The sequence below is a fragment of the Culex quinquefasciatus genome, chromosome 2 (assembly GCF_015732765.1).
Source record: "Culex quinquefasciatus strain JHB chromosome 2, VPISU_Cqui_1.0_pri_paternal, whole genome shotgun sequence".
NCBI lineage: Eukaryota > Metazoa > Arthropoda > Insecta > Diptera > Culicidae > Culex > Culex quinquefasciatus.
In genome coordinates this window covers 89,592,124-89,613,907 of record NC_051862.1, presented here as the reverse complement: position 1 = coordinate 89,613,907, position 21,784 = coordinate 89,592,124, and the positions used below count along the sequence as shown (strand labels likewise).

General features: G+C 36.4%; 1 protein-coding gene across 6 annotated transcripts in view; it reads right to left on the bottom strand.

The window, feature by feature from the left end:
* LOC6034288 (oxidative stress-induced growth inhibitor 1) overlaps positions 1–21,784 on the bottom strand; it is a 66,885-nt gene that overhangs the window by 34,202 nt on the left and 10,899 nt on the right. For 2 of the 6 annotated variants that reach the window (XM_038252890.1, XM_038252892.1), the window contains exon 1: positions 841–1,192. The exons of 2 other annotated variants lie outside the window; for them this stretch is intronic. The gene's annotated coding sequence lies outside the window, so the exon portion shown is untranslated. Of the gene's footprint in view, positions 1–840; positions 1,193–1,289; positions 1,386–21,784 lie in introns of those variants that run through there. 2 more of the 6 variants (XM_038252893.1, XM_038252891.1) reach the window with 2 other exon arrangements.

The window sequence follows — 21,784 nt, the reverse complement described above, 5'->3', positions numbered from 1 at the left end:
GCGTAAGTCACCCTAATGGCCAAACAAAAAAAACGGGTCTAATTATTTCGGCCAAGGATCCCCCAGAAAAAATTTGAGCCCGATCGGAGAACTTTTTTTTCGAAGCATGCTGTTTTCGTGGGGAATTGCTGCATTTATCTAACGGGATTTACAGAGAAAAAATCAAATTTTGCAACGAGTTGCTTACACCATTTTTTGCAATTCCGAAAAACGCTTCTAGAATGGAATTTTATGTCAAACATTCATGTGTTTAGTAAAATCACCGTTCAAAACAAAAAAATATTGACAAATGTTACTTTTCAATACTAGTGTTGAAAAGTTCAACTTTTCAGCACCCATTACAGTGCTGAAAAGTAGAACTTTTCAGCACTGGTATGGAAAGTATTCATTTTCCATTCTGTTATTTTTGGTGGGGAAAAGTAGGCCGTTTTTTCCAGAAGGACAGGAAAATTTTACAGTTTCAAAGCGAATTTTTCACGTTTCATCAGTCGAGAATTACAGGAACAGTAAGAACAGTGGTTGGACAAAATGATCGGAAAATTTCTATCAATGTTAAATTCGTCATGATTTTGTGAAAAATTAACCGATTAAGTACCTAAATCGAAATCATCCCAATCATAATCTATTTGAGGTGCATATTTAAAAGTAATATGATCTTTAACCCCACACACACCCCAGTCTCTTAATCCCCTGGGATCAGACCGGGCGGCACGTGCGTCCATCAATATCCCATGTCCACATTTCATCGCACTTCGTTTTCCCACCCACCACCACCTGCTTACATTACCTTCCATTTCCCTCCCGCCAACACAAGCTCAATTCCAGACCAAAAATACTCACCAGTGCAAAAAGAAAAACAGCAGTACAGTTCAAAACGATTAGTTCTGCGAATGTGTGTTGCCCTCGACCACCACGAATGTATCCTGCTGCACCTGCACCTAATGACAATCCTGTCTCACTTTACAGACAAGCCCCCGGAAGTTGCTGGTTGTATTTACCACCCACACACGACACACGACTGCTCTGTCTATCCTCACCACGTCGTCAATCAGCCCCGCGAAATGGCGAGTGGTGGAGTGTTTATGCAAGGCCAAATTAGACGCAAACACAGCAAACTGCACCAAATTAGCACCAAATGCAGTTTTAAAGTTTGCAAATTTTCCAGATTTTCCCTCAACTTGAAGCAAAATCGACTCACAATTCCCAAACACTTGCAGTCACTTCACTAAACACTTGAGAAGAAAAAGTGTGACTAGCGTCACTAATCGTTAAGGGAAAGAGACACCTACGGGCACTAACTATTTCCACTTCCGAAGAGGACACACACGAAGACACACTCCGAGCAGGCCAAAAAGTCGGTCAGGACCGTTCCGCGTTCGACGCCCAACTGCGAGCTCGCGATGCCAGTCGGCAGGTCTTCGGGGGTCTTCGGATTATTCGGTGCGCGGCCGAACCGTAGTGAGTGAGTGAAGCGTGAATGGTTGCCTTTTTTTTGCAACTCACCACCGATGCGATGGACGAAAGGATGGTTTGACGAAGATCGCCAAGAGTTGGGTGGTTTTGAGCTGTGGGTTGGAATGCATGCATGGTTGGAAGCAGCGGAGCATGTTGTTTTCCCACCCCGATGGGGACTAGCGTCAGTATAATGGAATTTTGAAGGTGGAGAAAAGTATTGTGATCGGTAGACTGAAGAAGCAATTAAGTTTTTATAGATGATCATTGATCGTCATCATCATTATGGATCACACAGTCCAAAAGATCCAGTTTTGCTCTGAATCATCACGAATTTAGATACTCTTTTGTAAAATAATTATCTATTCGATATTTGGAAACTAAACTGAGTAAGAGACGCTTAAGTTCAAATTTTTGCCATGCGCAAAGCGAACTGTCAAACGTTGTGAACGTTTTTCTCTTAACACCGAGTTGATTTGGGACCATCCACAAACCACGTGGACACTTTTGTGTTAATCTCATCTATCTTTTTTTTAAATAAACTTTTTCAAAATCGGGCTACGTCATGCACACAGAACCGGTTTAACGAGTCTTCACCAACATTTTGAGCCGATTTGATCAAAGCAGTGTTGAGATATCGTGGCACCCGCTTTTTGAAACTGATAACTTCAAATAGCTAAATCTCAGCGATGGTACAACCATATGTCTTCAAATTTGTTTGGTCAATAGATAAAAATGTATATTGTATTGCCCTGACATTTTTGTCGATTGTTAGTACCAATCCCGTTGGGGCTAGAGCCACTGGCTATACATGAGCTTTAGTTACTGGTAGGGAGAAGAACGTCAGTGTGACTTGTCAGGGTCGTTTTGTTATCACAGTGCAATTTCACCTAATCGAACGCACTCTTCAACGCAACGCAACTAATAAATCTCGCTTTTTAGCTTTGAGCTGAACCACAGTACGAACTAAGTCTGCTTCTTTGATTGGCCCGAACAAATACCGCTAACACGATTAACCTTAAGATTTTGAAATTTTCAAATTTAATATTTCTTTCTAAAGTTAGAGCGATGCAAATATTTGTTTAAATAATATGTCTCTCGATTCTAACCGCGGTTGAAAAATATTAAAATTAGAATTAGGGGAAATATACTCTTTCTTCTTCTTATCGACCGGCACTTTGATCATTAATTACAGCTTTCATAATGTGTTTTCGACTATTCCATAGTATTGAACTGCTAAATTAAAATGAGCAAGCAACTCTACATTGTGGATAAATTTGAAAATATTATTTGAATAGGGACCACCCGAGCAGAAGGAAATAACTTTGTAATAACATTTTTTGATATTTGAAAATACAAGGCCAATAACATTTTATGTTATCTATAACCAGCCCGGGAGCATGTTGACAGCTCCCATACAAACTGAGCGTACCTCTTTTTGTGGGCCCAGTGGGCCTAAGATGGCGACCTTTGATATTATCTAGGCAATTTTTTGAAAATGGCGAATAGTTTTAATAAAAAATATTTTTGCCTTGTTTCGGTTTAAAACGACAAATTAAGCAGTTTGGAATCATTTTTGTAAAAAACTTGTTTAAAGATACGCCTCGTCCAAATATTAGTCTAGAACAGTTGAAAGGAGCGTGCCGCGAAAGCCGTCACGAAAAAAAAGTTCCTATGCAAATTTTGAGTTGCGTAATTAATGGTCGGATCCGACGAGGCCCACTGGCCATCTGTCGGTGAATATGCGCAACTCACGAAAACTGTCAGCTTAGGGTCCGGCTGTTTATAACATGTTTTGTTATTCACCGTTATGATTTTTTTTTGTTATTGGATTGTTACCCGCCCGGGCGGAAAGTGAGTTGGTGGATATAACTTCGAACTATCTTGGCTTGTTTATTCGCATCTTGCTGTAAACTCCTCGAGTTATGACGACTTTTGAAACCGACTGCGTATCATGGAAAGTATATTCCATGATCATACTGCATTATCTACAGTTGATATTGAGGTGTTAGTGGTAGTTTTGGACTTAGCGAAAATTTCGAAAATTTATTTTTCCAAATTTTACCCGAACATCATGAAATGATTATTTTGACTTTATTTCAAATTTATGCTGGACTTAGAAAAATTAGCAGTCACTGACATAATTTTCAATTTCTGACACTTAGAATAATTTTCATGAGCTTATATTTTAAAGTTTGATTTTATTTATGCTGGACTTTGAAATTTTTGCGTATATTTTTTAATTCTTTACTTTTTACAGAAAAAGCATTTTTTTGGGACTTAGAAAATTTTCGGGAGTTTGGAAACATGATAAATTATTTTGATGTTTATTTTTGCTTTGAACCAAAATTTCAGAAAAATCGACGAAATTTCAGGAAATTTTTGTCCGATTTTACAAAAACATCAGTTTGTTCCTAAAATAATGTCCCTAACAAAACGTCTTCATTGAAATTTTGAAATTCGAAAGTTGGTTTTAATAATTATTGATATACCCCTACAAAAATCGTTCCGGTACTTAGAAAATTTACGGGATCCATATCACGACAAGATTTTTGGTAGAATTTATTTGATTTTTGAACTTAGCAAAATTATGGCTTTCGGCCAGTAAAATATTTTCAACACTTAGAAATTTTTCGAGATGGGAAACCAAAAAAATTTGGGACTTAGAAAATTTTGGGAGTTTGGAAACATGACAAATTATTTTGATGTTTATTTTGCTTTGAACCAAATTTTCGGAAAAATCGTCGAAATTACAGGAAATTTTCGTCCGATTTTTACAAAAACATCAGTTTGTTCCTAAAATAATGTCCCTAACAAAACGTCTTCATTGAAATTTTGAAATTCGAGAGTCGGTTTTTAATAATTATTGATATACCCCCTACAAAAATCGTTCCGGCACTTAGAAAATTTACGGGATCCGTATCACGACAAGATTTTTGGTAGAATTTATTAGATTTTCAGGACTTAGCGAAATTTTTGCTCTCAGCCAGTTGAATATTTTCAACATTTTGAGAAATTATTTTGATAAGAAACATTACCAGGCTTTTGAAATTTTTGTGGATTTTGGACTTATGCAATTTTAGGAATATTTTCATAAACATTTATTTTTAATTAAAAAATGGAAATAGAGACTTTGGATTTTCGTGATTTGGAAAATTATTGTGACATTTCGGCAATTCAACGCTTTCTCCACAATTTTTAATGAGTTTTAAAGTAAAATAATTTTTCAACTTTGAAAAATCTTGTTTTGATGTAAGTGCGTATATTCCTGCAATATTACTCATATTTGTGAAGAGGAAGAAGGGGGTTGTCTGAATTGTGGCGGGGTGCATTAAAAACCAATAAAATTATTTTGGGATCAAAATCTACTTTTTGAACTTGATATGATTTTGGAAGATTTCAGTTGTTTGCTACTATAAACTCAAATTGATGTGGCATTGTTGGTCAAATAAACTCAACAAGATTTTCGCAGATACGCCTCGAACAATTTATGTTCGTGGCCATGTTCAGTTATCTCTTAACCATACCCTGGGGTGAACTTGACTTGTTCGTGTTTTTACGAACATGGGTAGATTTTTCCAAGATGCAACTTTCTGCCCGGGCGGGCAGAAAGTTGCATCTTGGAAAAATCTACCCATGTTCGTAAAAACACGAACAAGTCAAGTTCACCCCAGGGTATGGTTAAGAGATAACCGAACATGGCCACGAACATAAATTGTTCGAGGCGTATCTGCGAAAAATCTTGTTGAGTTTATTTGACCAACAATGCCACATCAATTTGAGTTTATAGTAGCAAACAACTGAAATCTTCCAAAATCATATCAAGTTCAAAAGTAGATTTTGATCCCAAAATAATTTTATTGGTTTTAATGCACCCGCCACAATTCAGACAACCCCCTTCTTCCTCTTCACAAATATGAGTAATATTGCAGGAATATACGCACTTACATCAAAACAAGATTTTCAAAGTTGAAAATTATTTTACTTTAAAAACTCATTAAAAATTGTGGAGAAAGCGTTGAATTGCCGAAATGTCACAATAATTTTCCAAATCACGAAAATCCAAAGTCTCTATTTCCATTTTTTAATTAAAAATAAATGTTTATGAAAATATTCCTAAAATTGCATAAGTCCAAAATCCACAAAAATTTCAAAAGCCTGGTAATGTTTCTTATCAAAATAATTTCTCAAAATGTTGAAAATATTCAACTGGCTGAGAGCAAAATTTCGCTAAGTCCTGAAAATCTAATAAATTCTACCAAAATCTTGTCGTGATACGGATCCCGTAAATTTTCTAAGTGCCGGAACGATTTTTGTAGGGGTATATCAATAATTATTAAAACCGACTCTCGAATTTCAAAATTTCAATGAAGACGTTTTGTTAGGGACATTATTTTAGGAACAAACTGATGTTTTTGTAAAATCGGACGAAAATTTCCTGTAATTTCGACGATTTTTCCGAAAATTTGGTTCAAAGCAAAAATAAACATCAAAATAATTTGTCATGTTTCCAAACTCCCAAAATTTTCTAAGTCCCAAATTTTTTTGGTTTCCCATCTCGAAAAATTTCTAAGTGTTGAAAATATTTTACTGGCCGAAAGCCATAATTTTGCTAAGTTCAAAAATCAAATAAATTCTACCAAAATCTTGTCGTGATATGGATCCCGTAAATTTTCTAAGTACCGGAACGATTTTTGTAGGGGTATATCAATAATTATTAAAACCAACTTTCGAATTTCAAAATTTCAATGAAGACGTTTTGTTAGGGACATTATTTTAGGAACAAACTGATGTTTTTGTAAAAATCGGACAAAAATTTCCTGAAATTTCGTCGATTTTTCTGAAATTTTGGTTCAAAGCAAAATAAACATCAAAATAATTTATCATGTTTCCAAACTCCCGAAAATTTTCTAAGTCCCAAAAAAATGCTTTTTCTGTAAAAAGTAAAGAATTAAAAAATATACGCAAAAATTTCAAAGTCCAGCATAAATAAAATCAAACTTTAAAATATAAGCTCATGAAAATTATTCTAAGTGTCAGAAATTGAAAATTATGTCAGTGACTGCTAATTTTTCTAAGTCCAGCATAAATTTGAAATAAAGTCAAAATAATCATTTCATGATGTTCGGGTAAAATTTTGGAAAAAAATAAATTTTCGAAATTTTCGCTAAGTCCAAAAACTACCACTAACACCTCAATATCAACTGTAGATAATGCAGTATGATCATGGAATATACTTTCCATGATACGCAGTCGGTTTCAAAAGTCGTCATAACTCGAGGAGTTTACAGCAAGATGCGAATAAACAAGCCAAGATAGTTCGAAGTTATATCCACCAACTCACTTTCCGCCCGGGTATAGGGTAATTCTCCGCCAACTCACACAGCAGTTGCCCCGACCCCTCTGCGATTTGCGTGAAATTTGTCCTAAGGGGTAACTTTTGTCCCTGATCACGAATCCGAGGTCCGTTTTTTGATATCTCGTGACGGAGGGGCGGTACGACCCCTTGCATTTTTGAACATGCGAAAAAAGAGGTGTTTTTCAATAATTTGCAGCCTGAAACGGTGCTGAGATAGAAATTTGGTGTCAAAGAGACTTTTATGCATAATTAGACGCCCGATTTGATGGCGTACTCAGAATTCCGAAAAAACATATTTTTCATCGAAAAAAACACTAAAAAAGTTTTAAAAATTCCCCCATTTTCCGTTACTCGACTGTAAAAAAAATTGGAACATGTAATTTTATGGGAAATTCAATGTACTTTTCGAATCTACATTGACCCAGAAGAGTAATTTTTTCATTTAGAACAAAATTTTTCATTTTAAGATTTCGTGTTTTTTCTAACTTTGCAGGGTGATTTTTTAGAGTGTAACAATGTTCTACAAAGTTGTAGAGCAGACAATTACAAAAATTTTAATATATAGACATAAGGGGTTTGCTCATAAACATCACGAGTTATTGCGATTTTACGAAAAAAAAGTTTTGAAAAAGTTGGTCGTCGTTGATCATGGCCGTTCATGGTCACCCGCGACAGACACGGACGACGAAACAAAGAGAAACACAAAAAGTAACTTTTTCAAAACTTATTTTCGTAAAATCGCGATAACTCGTGATGTTTATAAGCAAACCCCTTATGTCTATATATCAAAATTTTTGCAATTGCCTTCTCTACAACTTTGTAGAACATTATTACACTCTAAAAAATAACCCCGCAACGTTAGAAAAAACACGAAATTTTAAAATGAAAAATTTTGTTCTAAATGAAAAAATGACCCTTCTGGGTCAATGTAGATTCGAAAAGTACATTAAATTTCCCATAAAATGACATTTTCCAAAAAAAATTACAGTCGAGTTTCGATGAAAAATACGTTTTTTTGGAATTCTGAGTACGCCATCAAATCGGGCGTCTAATTTTACATAAATGTCCCCTTGACACCAAATTTCTATCTCAACACCGTTACAGGCTGCAAATTATTGAAAAACACCTCTTTTTTCGCATGTTCAAAAATGCAAGGGGTCGTACCGCCCCTCCGTCACGAGATATCAAAAAACGGACCTCGGATTCGTGATCAGGGACAAAAGTTACCCCTTAGGACAAAGTTTCACGCAAATCGAAGGGGGATCGGGGCAACTTTTCCCGATTTCGTGTGAGTTGGTAGAGAATGACCCTATTGTAATAACAAACTAATAACATATTAAGTTATTCTTCGAACAATTCTTTGTTATTAATTTTTGTTATTTTAACAACATCGATCATCCCAATAACATTTGGAGACATTCTTCTATAACAAAAAAATGATGTTTCAAGAAGAATCCATAACACTTTCTGTTATTTTAACAGTATTTTTTACTGAAATGGCATGAATTTTGTTATTACCGTCTGCCCGGGCATCCATAAGCCACGTGGACACTTTTTTGAAAAATTTATATGGACCGTGCACAATCATCAATCCGACTGAGTGAGTGAGTCTGTGAGTGAGTGCGTGATTGATTGGGTGAGTATGAGAGTGCTTAATTAAGTGTAAGTGACTAAGTCAGCGAGCAAGTGATTAGGTGAATTTGTGAGGAAGTTTGTGAGCGAGTGAGAGAGTGAGTGAGTAAGTGGATCGAATGTATAAGGAAGTTTGTGTGTACCTAAGTGAGATTGTTGGGTGATTATGTGAATAATGAAGTTATGAAGAAGTTTGTGAGCGAGTGATTGAGTGTTCGAGAGAGTGAGTCAGCGTCTGTCGGAGCGAGTGAGCGTTTGAGTGAGTGAATCAATGTATGAGTGAATGAGTAAGTGTGTAAGTTAACAAGTCAGTTTGTGAGTGTGTGAGTTATTGTTTGAGTGATTGAGAAAGTAGGAGGGTTTGTAAGCGAGTAAGAGTATGCGTGAAGAAGATTGAGAGCGGCAGTGTGTTAGTGGGTGAATGAGTCAGTGTGTGAGTAAGTGAGTAAGTGGATTGATCAATTTGTTAAGAAGTTTATGAGCGAGTGAGAGTGTAAGTTAGTGTGTGAGTGAATGAGCCAGTCTGTGAGTGAGTGAGTCGGTGTATGAGTGAGTAAATGAGTGGGTGAATTTGTGAGCGAGGAAAAAAATGTGTTAGTGTGAGAGTGAGTGAGTTATTGAGAGGATTATTCAATGAGCGACTGAATGTGTGGGAGAGTAAGTTAGTGAGTGTCAGAGAGTGGAGTCAGAGCGGGAGTGGATGAGTGCCAGAGTGAGTGAATAAATTAGTTAGTTAGTCAGTTAGTGATTAAGTGAGGTTCTTTTTTTGAAGTTCGATTGTATTTGAAATTTACAATTTTAAGAAGTTTCAAGCAAACATGAGTTTTTCAAGTTTTTCTAGAAGAAGATTTAATATAACATTAATGCTTAGGGACCATCCATAAACCACGTGGATACTAAGGGGGCGGGGGTATGGCGATTGTCCACGACCCATACAAAAAGTTTTTTTGTATGGACAATTGTCCACGGGGGGGGGGGGGGGTAAAAGATTCCCAAAAAAGTGTCCACGTGGTTTGGGGATGGTCCCTTACGAAGGGGAGATGATAAAAATCAAATAATTTTTTTTTAATAGAGATTGTTTGTTGTAGAGTAGAGGTTATTTTTGGTTTGGGGTTTGTTTTGTTCTCTTCATTTTGAAACAAAAAAAAATCACAAAGTGATTTAAACATTGTTACAGTTACGGTACTGTCCAAATATCAATAAGTTCATAAGAATATTATTTTTCTTAAAATGTATTGTCTCAAAAAGCTTTAGCCAAATAAATAAATATTGGAAAACAAAATCTCATGAAATCGGTCAATTTCGTTCTCAAAAAGAAATCCAGAGAAACAATGATAGGGAATTAAATTTATGAATAATAATTGCACTGCTAGGTGATCCTCACACTCTGTATTTTCCTCGTGTGCACTTTGCTCATCGTGTTCGTCGCGCGACTATCCCAACCCCGAGGCAGTGAAAAGCGCGCCGTTCCCACTCGGACGTTTAACGCCACGTTCAAGAGTGAGAACGAGTGAAGTGAAGCTGACAGAGAAAGGAGCAATCTCGCACGAGAAACATATCAGCTGGCGATGGGTCAAGTGGGTGGTTGGTGGAAGACGAGCGATGAGACGTGAGATGTCGCAACACTCGTGGAAAATGTTTCGTTTTTCCCGGCTTTTCTCTTTTCTTCCCCCTCCTCCACCCACCATCACCGCCGGTAGTAGACAAATAAAGTGGGGGAGGGAGAGGGAGCAAAATAAGCAATGCTTTGCCAACTCTGCTGCTGGTGTAAATGTGTTTGGCAAGATGAGCACGCTCGCACTCGCCCTGCTGCGGGTGGAAATTGTGTTGAGTTGTTGGAAAACAGTGCTGAGGTGGTTGGCCAGAAGGTGGCGAAGGAAATTAAGTTAAATTCGACGATTAACTTTATGGCTTATTTTCTTTGAATAAACAGACCGTTGAAAGACTGATCGTAATATTTGGGAATGACTTCGGTACGCTGAAGGGAACAAATTATGCAATTGATCATTCGGTTTTTTTTAAACTTTATTTTATTTTAAACCTCAAAGACAGGGGTGCCCATCCATTTTTCCCTGTGGGCCATACACTGTGACTAACAAATCGCACTTATTCATACGAATTTTTCAGTTCGATTACCAAAAACAGTGGAATCTTAATTGAAATGAAAATTAACTCAGCAAAGTGCGATTTTCAGTTTCTGATTTTTCAGAAGCAGTGGCCGCTAGTAAAGAATGTTTGTAGAATCCAAATCAAAACTATCCGATTAGGCTCAAGTTTGGCATGGGAGTTCCTTGGCCAAAATAATTAAACCCGATTTTTTTGTTTGGCGATTGGGGTGGTTCTACCCGAAATATGTTGCTCCAAAAATATTTGTTTTTGTCAATCGTCGCGAAACAGTTTTACAAATTTTAATAAATAAAAATTCTAAGACATTTTAAAAACATAGCTTAATACACTTTTATGGATCAAATCAAAACTTTATTTGCTGATTCGAAGATCTGGAAATATTATGCAAAAATGGTGAATATCCTTTAACAAGTTTCTGTAATATGTTTTTTTATTTTTATTTAACATTAACAGGTATCTGTGATATGATTTTTCTAAAAAAAAATCTAACTTAAATTCAGGTGTTCCACAATTGTGGGAGGCACAATAACATCCCACAATCATGGAACAGGCTATTTGGAGGCAGTGTTTTGCTGCTCTGGATAAAATAGTCTTTAAGTAAAGTTTTTTGTTCAAAAAGTACTACTTTTACTAGTGAAATAGCAAGAAAATGTCCAAATAAAGGTCCTAAAAATAGTAGGGTCGAGAGAAAAGCTGCATTTGGCATGCTATTGACAAATTATCACAAAAGTGTTCCGAATTTGTGGGTGTTCCGAATATGTGGGATGACTGTATACATAAATTTTGGTTATGTCCCAGATTACTTTTGACGCATAAAGGTTCATATCAAACAATGTAAGAGCCCTCAACAATCAAAAAAGTAACTGCAAAATCATAAAAAAAAACAGCAAATATTCAAATAAAATGATTGGAATTTGTAGAATAGGCCTAAAGCTGTTAATAAAATAAAAACATATTTTTTTAAACATTTACGAAGAAAAAAAATAGTTTGGCTTGCAATTTTCGCATGACAGAAAAAAATAATTTCCAATTTCATGCGAATGTACGACAAAAAGCCAACAGACATAAATAAAGTCGAATGAAAAAAAGGTCAATAATAAAAGTCGAAGGGACAAAAGGTCGAAAATTGGTGAGGCTTTATTTCAAAGCATAATGTATCTATTCCACACGCTTCAAAACTAAACTGAGACAGCTTTTTTAACGAACCAGCGAAATCGTTCAACAACTTTTACTGTAATAAACATAAATACATTTAAAACGATATAAAAAAGCCGTATTCAAAGAAAAGAAAATCAGGCCGTTGCAAATACCTTTCAAAGTTAATGTCGTCAAAACATAAGACAAGAATAATTTGATCCAAAAAAAATACAAAAATATGCATAAATCCAAAAAAAATCTCAAAAATTATTTAATGAACTGTTCATGTTTAAAAGAGTAGAAACATTAAAAAAATATTTGAAATACCAAAATAAATAAATTAAACAAAATAAAAAAATCCTTCAAACACTTTTTAGTTCAGACTTTTTATAATACAACTTTTAAAAGAACTGCTCATTAGCATTAGCATTTGGAGGACGCCCCACCACCGGAAGGCTCCACAACGCTTATCCCACTGTTTGGTCTGGTTGTGTTAGACCCTCATCCGGAACAATAATCCAACACGGGAGATACCATGTCTTCATCTTTTGATGAGTGTGTAATACTACCCAGGGCATAAGGGGGTCCTGGCCGGGTCCAAGCTATCCTCAGGGATGGGAAGGATCGTTAGTAAACACCTATCTAAAGTGCGCAAGGATCCCTACGTCACCTTAGTGGTATAGATGTTTGTAGGGAGGTTTTGGACTCAATGTTAGTAGGAGAGGTAGAACCCTAGGATACACCTCGAAAGGCGTTGCGGGTTGGTTGTAACAGTATTCCTAATTCCAGTCTAGGCTCACTAAGTCGCCATGACTTAGTGGTTAGCATTTTTGCTTACCAATCCAAAGGACGAGGGTTCGAACCCGCCTCCAGCGACTTTGATTTTTCGTTCATATTCAGCATTTGAAGTATTTCTATGTCCTTAACTTTCTCCATGGGAGGAGATGGGAATCGAACCCAGAACCATTCGCTTACAATGCGAACACCGTGACCATTCGGCCACAGCTGCTCCTTAACTTTTAAAGAACTGCTCATGGCTGAAAAAAAAATAAAAAAATAAACATTCAGAAAAAAAATGAGGCAAGAAATAAACTGATTTGAAAGACTATAAATACAAGCTTAAATTTAAGAAATCTCGTCAAATTGTCTTTAGAGCAAACTAAACTGAAATAATGTAAAAACTAAGAAAAATATAAATGCATCAAGGATAATGTAATTTGAAAGAATTTAAGTTTCTTTTCAATCTGTTCGAATATATATTTTGTCTCTTAAAACTTTTTTAAGATATACTCACGTTTGAAAGAAACTTTAAATACTTTATTTAAAAAAAAAAAAATATTTGAACGAACAAACTACAGAAATATTTCAAAAACAAGAATGTTGAAAGGATTTAACGTTCTTTAAAATATGATTTATTTTAAGCTTTTTCTAATACGACTATTTAAAGAAAATATTTGAAATAATGAAAAAGAAACAAAACATATTAACAAGAATTTTGTTATTTTTGATTGAATAAAAAAATTGTTTGAATTTTCTTACTTTCGACCTTTCATGCTTTCGACCTTATTATTATTAGTATTATCTTAATTATAGAGCCTTTCCATTGCAGGCTCTCGACCTATGTCTAACATCCAATATGGGTAATTCCACTTAAAACTTGAAAATATTGTATCGATTTTGATTCAATTCATTCCACTTCCTTTTTGATATTACCTTTAAGGTTTGTTTATTTAGTAAAATTGTGGAAAGCCTCTGTTTTTGAACTGCGATATCTCGGGACCCACTAGTCCTAGAAAGTGGGTCCAGGACTCATTTTGAAGAAAATTGGACATAGAACTGATTGACGCAATATCTCGCTAACTAAAAAAACCCTGATCAAAATCGGGAAACTTATGTGAAATTTAAATGAAACAACGATGCTAAATCTTTAATACAAAATTATGAGGGTTTTAAGATAAACCTTTGGAGACAATACTTCAGGGGATGAATCAAAAATTATATCGATAATTTCCGTAGTTTAAAATATACTTAATTAATGGTAACACAAATCTTGGTGCATCTGCAGGTGCAAAAACGACAAAATTGCTCAAGACACCTTTCGTCAGAAAATACCAAAAATGTAAGTACAATGTCAAAACATTTGTTATTTTAAACTTTTAATTGGGATAAAGGTCCAGCCCATCCACAAAGAAGAAGAAAAAAATCCTGACAAGTGCAGCATCTTCGTTCGACATTGGCAGCTCGGTTTGTGTGTCACCAGGAACACCGCCCCAAGTCTGCTGCATGAATAAATGATGAGCCTTTCGCTCTCTGTGTGTGTGTTTAGCTTGGCTGGGCCGGGATTTATTGGCTCGTTGCCCAAAAAACTCGCTGCTGACGTCCATAGCTTTGACTGGGCTGATGCTTAATTGTCGCAGTTTGAAAGTGAACCCTGGCCAGCCACCTCCTCAAACGACGGACGGCCAACGACGATGACGACGACGACGGTGCAGATTGTAATTTATGTCTGCCAAAATCTTGCCAGATTAGTCATATTTCTAGGTGATGGCTGCAACGCGCCAGAAGACCATCAAAAAATAAACTAGAAAAGCAGATCTGGGTACACTGCCGATTACAGGATTTTGTAAATCTATCAAATTAAGAGGATAGAATCTTTTTACCATATATTTTAAATTTCAGCCCTGGCGTCGATTTCAGTTTTCAAGACCATTGAAACATAAAATTTTTCCACACACTGTACGAGCATTCAAAGATCAATCATCGTGCACCACCTGCTATTGTGAGGTTGTCTCCATTGTGTATAGCATTTGATGATTTATGTGCTTTATTGTTGTTCCTTATTACAGTAATTTAGATTCTTCCACGCAAATGCCAGAATAATAAGGCTGACGTTTTACACGGTATGTAATGGCTCTTGAAAATAATTATAATTGATGAACGTAATAAATAACTCCTGCATGGCTAATTTCTCGTTATTATCAAAAAAACAATATGAAAAAGAAAACAGTTCTGATCAAAAGACATTTTTAAACGTTCTATCTTTTTCCAAATGTTGAAAAACTGTGTTCGAAAAACACGAAACTTTCACAACTTGGCTCAACAATCTCTTAGAAACAGCTAACTTAAAAAACACTCTGTCGAAATCCCAAGTTTAAAGGGGGGATTGCATTAGCACCGGGAGCTAATAAACAAACTGTCGCAATCCGGCCGCCGGACACACGTAACATGCCGGGCTGACCCTGAAGCCGTGCGCGAACGCGATGTAGTCGAATTCTTCTGTTTGCTACCGAATTTTGTCGCACCAAGGGCAGGCGTCGTCTATACTGATTTTTTTTCATATATTCTAGGGCAAAACAACTCATAACCATTATAACAGGACTCGGCTTTGGTACACTGCGGTGGAGGTGGGAAATTGTGCCAGAAAAAATCAATAGCCCTATGAGGATTGGGAAAACATTTCTCAGAATGATGAATTGAAGACAAATTATTCGAAATCTTGACGTATTCCGTACACAAATCGACCTGCGCACCCCCTTATTTTTGCTATCACTATATATAAAAGTGGGTAAGGCTTAAGATGATTCTATACAATTTACACCCAAAATTTCAAATTTTATTTATTGGCAAGAAATTACTTGAAACTCAATTCTATCGTTTGGAGCGTATTCAGAGAGCTCAAATCTATCATACCTTGACGAAACTGAAGCATTTACTGACATCAACTTCAAAAATGTCGAGTTTTGTTATACTCTGCAGAAAATTCGATGTTAAGTCACCTTTGTGAAAAACGTCAATTAATATAACACACTGGTTTTATCCCTTATCCCCGAATCCCACTTTCCCGAATCCTATATCCCCGAAAATCATTTCCCCGAAAGTGCCACTTCCTCGAAAATTCCACGTCTCCGAAAATCATTTTCCCGAAAATTCCATATCCCCGAATGTCATTTACCTGAATGGCCATTTTACCGAACTGTCGTTTTCCCGAATTTACATATAACCGAATAGTTACCCGCAAATTAAATTTTCCCGAATGATATTAAGCTAGATATAAACTAAATTGTTTTTTAGGGATATTTTTACAAAAGTATGACCTTAATATTAAATTCTCCTACGTGTATTTTCAAATATAAAAATAAAAAACAAATAACCGTACAAGGCCATTCACTTAAAGAGAGCGGGGTATTGAGATCGAATCTATGACATTTCCCCAAAACCCACTGTTGCCGCGGAATGTGTCGAGGTACCTGAGGCTCTGGAAACTAGGGTAGGCATCGTCAAGCAACGGTCTATATTTCGATGGTTACGTCAGGACCAAGAGGAGGAAGATTTTTGTGTCAAATTTTTCGCGGTAGATAGAACAAGTGCACATTGAAGATGTGTTGATTGTTAGCGGATTGAATTAATTTGTTGGGAAAAGTTGGGTTAGGAAACCAATTATGTGAGTTGTTTAGCATATATTTATAATTTAATTGAAATACTAATGATTAATAAACAGCTTTTAGCAATAAGATCACCAAGAAAAACTAAATTCATAATGTGAACATTCATTGACGTGAAAAGATGCACTGTTTGTTTACAAATCAAATCAATATAGTATCAATTACAATTACAATTACATCCACCTTTAGGTGGTTGGTGCCTTCCTCATATTCATAAAGTCAATACATTCAGTAAAAATAGCAACATTCCCCCTTAACATGTTTAACAAATCAACTTTATTACTCATTTCTTTTGATATGGTTCGCAGACCATCAATATTTCTGGCTCATCGGCAAGGTCTGATAAAAAACACCTATCCAACGATAGTTCGCATGGAAGATTCAGACAATATTTTTATCACAATATCTGAAATCAAACCTCTAAAAAGTGTATAAATAACACTTAAGTGCCAATAACTTTTAATAGGGTTGTCAGATCCCTGATGTTTTAGGCTCATTTGAAAGGTCTTTCGATTATCTAACTAACGATGGGTCGCATGATAGACCCGGACATCATTTTTACTGAAATATCTGAGATCCGGCCTCCAAAAAGTGTATAAATAACACTTAAGAGTCAATAACTTTTGATAGGATTGTCAGATGCTTGATGTTTTAGGCTCATTTGAAAGGTCTTTCGATTATCTAACTAACGATGGGTCGCATGATGGACCCGGACATCATTTTTATTGAAATATCTGAGATCCGGCCTCCAAAAAGTGTATAAATAACACTTAAGTGCTAATAACTTTTGATAGGGTTATCAGATCTTCAATGTTTTGGGCTCATTGGAAAGGTCTTTTTAATACCTTTCTGAAAATGTATAACATGACAGGGTTTCTTACAAAAACCACCCTTTTTAAAATCTTACAGACATACGCCAAAATCGTTTTTTTAGCATAACTTTTGAAGTACTTTACTAAGCTTCATAATTTTCAATAGGGACTTATGGGACCCCAAGACGAATCGAATGAGACCAAAACGGTCCAAATCGGTTAAGCCAGTGTTGAGATAATCGAGTGCATATTTTTTGGTGCACAGACCCACATCACACACACACACACACACACACACACACACACACACACACACACACACACACACACACACACACACACACACACACACACACACACACACACACACACACACACACACACACACACACACACACACACACATTTGCTCAGAATTTGATTCTGAGTCGATAGGTATACGTGAAGGTGGGTCTACGAGGTCAAATTAAGAATTTCATTTTTCGAGTGATTTTATAGCCTTTCCTCAGTAAGGTGAGGAAGGCAAAAACATATATTGTCAATTTCTGTATATTTTAAGTTTTTAAAACCTTTTAAACAGTTACAATCATCCATGTTCAAAAAATCATATATAACTTGTAATTGAATATTTTCAGAGGCTTGGTTGCGGAAGTGTTGAATAAAATCCACTTGAGGGAAGAAGAGCCACCCTTTTCGTGGTGAAAAATATTAGCAATTTATATGATTTGAGCCAAAAGGGTTATTTCAACCCTTAGCAATTTTGAGGATTATTTTTAAAAATAGAACTGCTTCAACAATGTTACCCTATTTTCTAAAATGTTTTTCCAAATAAAGCAAATAAAGACTAACTTTATAGAAATGATGAGCCGTTTCTAAACATTGAAACACTGAAAGATTTAGTAAACGGAATACCTTTTTTTTAATGGTAGCTCTTTCTGACCCACACTCTGGAAATGTAGTCAAAACACTGATTAGGCACATAAAACAGTTTAATGTTACATTTTAATCAACCAAGTACATAACATTGAATCAAACTTACCAAAGCATAAATCCTCTTGAATCAATTAATTGTATTGTAAGTTTATCTAAGATTCACAGGCCCTTTTATTTAGGCGTCTATACCCCTCCCCCTGCACCTCTCTGCTTACCTTAATACAATAAGGCCTATTAATTCGAAAATATTGATACATTCAACTGATGATTTGACACTTGCGAATCCAACCTATTATTCAAAAACGTGGTTGATGAAAATAAGCTACTCTATTTCATATATCATAAAATTTGTTCACAAAGTGATATTTTCACAGCCCTGCTGCACCTTAAGCAAAAAATCTATCTAGAATTGAACAAAAAACTTTCTCAAAAACATTAAATGATTAACGATGCGTCCAAAATGAGCGCTCCGTGAGCGCAAAATGAGCGCGAGCGCGAGCGTGGAGCAAACGTGAGCTGAAAAATCAGAGCAAACGTGAGCGCTAGCTCGCGCAGCGCTCCTCCTCACGAATGAGCGAAAAGTAAGCGCTCACGAGCGCGTGAGGAACGCAACACTGACCATAGTGCATGATTGTGCAAAATGTTGTTCCGGAGGCACGCTACGCATCAAGCAGATTTTAGTTACAGACATTTTAGTATCTTCAAAACAACGGAAACTATTGACATGATTATTCATTCATCTTCTAAATTACTGTCTTCAAAGTTTGACTATTTTTACAATCAGATAGTTGCGGGATTGGGTCCGTAAGTTTGACAATTTTCGAATAAGAAACAACAACTACCTAGGTTGCTGTGCACCTTTAAATGCTAAATTTGATTGGCAATCAAAAGTACTTTACCAATTGGGTACTAAAGCCCCTTGTCAACTTTTATGTACAACGGTAAAAAACACGATTAAAAACCATTTCTGATAACATTTTTTTTTTCATTTTAATGCAAAAAAAAATTGACGGGACAACATTTTTTCGATGGATCAACTATGGTCTCCTTGGAACGAGCTGTCAAGTAGGAGCTTTTCTGTCAAGAAGGACCGCGAGGCTATTTTTTTTTTAATTGATTTAAAAATCCATTTTAAACTCTTTGTGGTCGTACAAAAGGTCATTGTACTCAGAAAAATAAGCTTTATCGCTGTAAACAATAATATCAGCAATCTAAGCTTCATTTTAGGACCCAATTACTTGATTAAGTGCATCGTTTTGGAGTTACAATCACTATTATGTTATAATGTTCGCAAATTCCAACATTTTTATTTGTTTTCAAATACTGTATGAAGGAATGCTCAAATATTTTTTAAAAGCTGAAAAATACCCTAAATTTTCTCTCTGAGAATTTAAAAATTGGACTAATAGTTTTCTGATATACAGCCACACAAATAATTCGAATCAATGAAAGCAAGTTTTTTTTTTTTGAAATCTTCAGCACTACATTTTCTCTAAGTTAGCCTGTAATTTTCAACTGAAGATTTCTCGGAAACTATTGATTTGATTTTCAACGCTCGAAAATGAAACTTGTATTAAGTTTTGTATCTTTTCAATAACAATAATTTCAAAATATGTAAACACAAAAATGATGTCGGATTATTTAATTTTCAATAAAGTGGGACATACACTGCCCATGATCGCATAAATGTCCCATATGCATTTTCGTCACTTTTGAGTTATTGATGCAGTTTGGTTCAAAATCGTGTGCTCTTTCTAAAGAGCCTATAACATCCAGTACTTTGTTCTGGAAATCAGGAGGAATCCAGTTTTTTCGTGAAAACTTAACACGTAGCCTTATGTGTGGGACAAACTTGTTTTGCGTTTTTCTCAGCTTGCTGTTTTTGCATATGGGACATTTATGCGAACATGGGCAGTACAGGTATTTAAAATCTATTGTCTATTGAAGGATATGCATGTAATCCTTAAACAAAGTAAACTATACCAAAGTCAATTTAAAAACCGAGATCGAAATATTTCCGCTAAGAAAGGTAACTTTTAATTGAACGAGCGTCTCTAGGTACGCAAGTACCTAAATCTGTAAAATCCTGCCCGTACGTCATCCGGATTGTGCCAAACCGGCATTGCGTGCCCTTAATATTGCCAAACAGTGCTGGTGCTGCTGCCAACCCGTAGTCGGTCGCCAGGCAGATTGGCTTGGCCTGGGTGTCTTCTTCGTCTGATCTATTTCCGTTTGAAGCCAGCAGCAGCAGCAGCAGTTTTCAGTGTCGCTCGGCATGGACAGATGGCGTGGGTGTGATTTTTATGGCAGACACTCCCGCACTCTCTCACTCTATAGTATACTACTTTTTTTTCTTTCTAGATGTCTCTTATAAAACAGCACACGACGACGACGACGACGATTCCACAATCAAGCTCGATTGCCGCAGATGAATGAAGACATAAATCAAAGTTGTCGGCCAACGTGTGTGCTGCTCTCATCCCGCGCTTTTCTCTGGTACTCTCTTCTGGTCACAGAGAGATCATAATATTGGCCAGGGGAAAAGTTTTTCACCCCATCGAGTGGAAGTGATCTATTGGCTTTCAAACGGTCACGAGTGTCGCGCACGAACCCGGCTTCTTTCTGGCAGTTGTCCAACACAACTTCCCCCCGGGGGTTCTGTGTGAATGAATCCATGCACTGCATCCTGCAATATCAATGAGCTGCCAATTGATCTGGATTAGTTTACGATAAATTGCGACGGAGAGAGTACTTTATTGACAGATATTATGCGCACGCCTACGTTTGTTTTGCTAAAACTAATTCACTTCGTAAACAAGTACGAAATCAAATTGGAAACATAGCGCAATTGATATTATTACACCGACCAACAAAATTTCTGCGCAGGATCACCTCGAGATGGGGTCCCCAGAAACAAGTGAACTTAGATTTTTTTTCAAAAATGTTTAGATAGGGCCGATTTCTCCAAAGTTTGTATGAAGAATTAGTGCTATTCTCTACTCCCACATATTGCATGCAATTTTAGCTTGAATTGAACAATGACGAAGCGCTCTAATTCTCCATACAAACTTTAGAGAAAAAATATTCGGCCCTATCTAAATATTTTTTTGAAAAATTTAAACTGCACTTTTTTTTCTGTTATTTTTTGTTTATTTTTTGTGATTTTTCGTGTATTTTTCGTGTATTTTTCGTGTATTTTTCGTGTATTTTTCGTGTATTTTTCGTGTATTTTTCGTGTATTTTTCGTGTATGTTTCGTGTATGTTTCGTGTATTTTTTGTATTTTTGTGGGAGCGGCCGTGGCTGACTGGTTACGGTGTTTGCTTTGTATGCGAATGGTTCTGGGTTCGATTCCCATCTGCTCCCAACGAGAAAGTTAAGAACACATAAATTTGAAATGATCTAAGTCGCTCGAGACGGGGTTCGATCCTCCGTCCTTTGGATTGGTAAGCAAAAATGCTAACCACTAGGCCATGACGGCTTGGTGAGCGTGGACTGGAATTAGGAATACTGTTACAGAGAGCGAGTTGTGGCGCTATAACCACGGCAAATAGTGTCCAGGGCATTCGTGGAAATACAATGTCCCATCCCAGAGGGTCCCGGAGTACCAAACCTTCTTAGCATGGTGCTCCCAACGAATACACCCAAATCTCGGAGCGTATGGTGGTGTGTCCCCACGCTTCTTCCTCCCCTGTCGATTCAGAATTGTGTTGTTGTTCGAACACTCAGTGCTCAAACTCAACCCATTTACGAGTCATCTCTGCGATACGGCTTTACGCAGTAGGCCTGGCCGCTTTAACGCTTGTGATGTTTCAATGCATTTTCGATGCAATGGCGCACTACAAATCTTGACTTTTTTTTGATAAGGTCCTATAAACAAAAGTAAACATT